Raw genomic sequence first — 1,910 nt, 5'->3', positions numbered from 1 at the left:
GTCGGCCCCGACTCATAGCGACCCCTCCTTGGGTTTCCGAGGCAGTATCACTATGGAAGTAGATTGCCCCATCTTCCTTCCGAGGAGTGGCTGGTCGGTTTGAACCGCCAGCCTTCTGGTTAGCAGTCGTAGCAGAGTCAAATGTTATTGGACTGAAGGCCAGAGCCCCACTTAAGTACCGACTGATAGGGGTGGGTGCAGCCTGAAGGGTGACCTTCTCTGGGAGCCTTAAGTAAAATGAGGGGGTTGGCTCAGGAAAGGCATTTCTACCTCTGAAGGCCTGGGTTCTATTGCAAAACTTCAAAACACAATCCAATTAGCTCTGTTGTCTGTATTGTGTTATTGAGGATAATCATAATAAACAATTACCATAATAACAACTGGCTCTTCAACCAAAAGCAAGAACCCCTAATGATTTGGGAAGCAGCTTGGAGTGCCAGGAAATGCTTAGATTTGTGGTTTAAGGCCTTAAAGTGTCTTCTAAAAAATCATATTAAGTAACGATTGATAATAAACATGACCCATATAGGTGTGCAATGAAAAGGGGGCTTTTACAACATCTTTTCATTTCAACTCCTTACCCCCACCTCATCAATTATCATCCCCATTTAGGAGACAGGAAGATGAAAGTCTTGTCACCTAGGCTATGGCTGGTGTTGGGATTTTCCAACTGCTCCACTGTTTTAAGACCCATCATGATTTGGTCCAGTTTCCATGTTGAGTGTACTCCATTGCCTCCTAATCCTATGAAAATTAATGAAAAAGTATTAATTGGCAATCATTTCATGCTTAACATTAATCTGGGTATTTGATGAACCACAACTTTACAGAGCCCCTCATGCGACATTAACTCAGTTTACTATAATAATTAAAAACAATAAGGATAATTGTATCCTTATTGTTTTAAGTATCCCATAAATTGAACCCAGAAATTGGCTAGCTGGAATCCGCTGGAGAAGTGTGCCAGGCCATCAGGGCAAAGGAGACAAACCTTGTCTTTTTGGAGTTTTCAGTGCCAGAAAGAACGAAGCCACTTATTAAGCACCTACTGTGTGCCAGGACCTGGGCTGCACCACGCTGCTCCTAAAGGGGAGGTAGTCGGTCAGACTGTCTGAAACCTTCCACTTCTCTACCACTTTCCCTGGTCGTGGGGGATCTTGCGCTATTTCAATCGCATGCTTTTTACTATCTCCGTACAGAAAGTCTGGGCAACTTGAGAAATGAAAAAATATCTAACCAACGGGTTGGAGAGCGGTTTCCTGAAATAAGCACGCTTCTCAGCCATCCCGGAGAAGCTCCAAAACTATGTGCAAAAGTTTCTTTTGAACCCCATTCATTTGACCTTGACACTTATAAGCCTATTTTATTGTATTTTTTAAACGTCATATGATTAACGCGGAAACCTTTTCTTCGGCACTTTCTCGCCACTGCAATCGCGTCAGTTTCTCAAAGTTCCAAAATAACCTTTCCTGGGCGCAGATTCGTACCTCCGCCGGGGAAGGGCGGGGAACGGAGGCAGACGTGCTGGTGTGGAGGGAGAGCTGAGAGAACTTCCAGCGCGACAGGATAATAAAAACTTGGGGCTGGTGTTTGTGCGGGAGGGTCTCCGCAATCTCGAAAGCCCCCATCCTGGGGATCTCGGGGGGCCGTCCGAGGAGCGCTAGGATTTGGGTTTGCTCCCGACGTCCTTGACCTAAATTTCTGCGCTGTGGCTGGAAACAGGGCGCAGAGCCGGGCGGGCGGCTGGTGCCATCCCCGGATCCCGGCGGCTGGGGCCGGCGAACTTGAATGGAGAGGCCGAGTTAGAGGGGGTAGGGGCGTTCCCTCCCCCAAGCCGGGTGAAGAGCCGCCGCCAGCTACCCGGCCTCCCCGTCCCCGGATTCGTCCGCCCCCCCACCCCCCCGCAGACC

Source organism: Orycteropus afer, unplaced genomic scaffold (assembly GCF_000298275.1).
Source record: "Orycteropus afer afer isolate SDZICR_OR568_19922 unplaced genomic scaffold, OryAfe1.0 scaffold00249, whole genome shotgun sequence".
NCBI lineage: Eukaryota > Metazoa > Chordata > Mammalia > Tubulidentata > Orycteropodidae > Orycteropus > Orycteropus afer.
Note: the sequence above shows the minus strand (reverse complement) of the source record.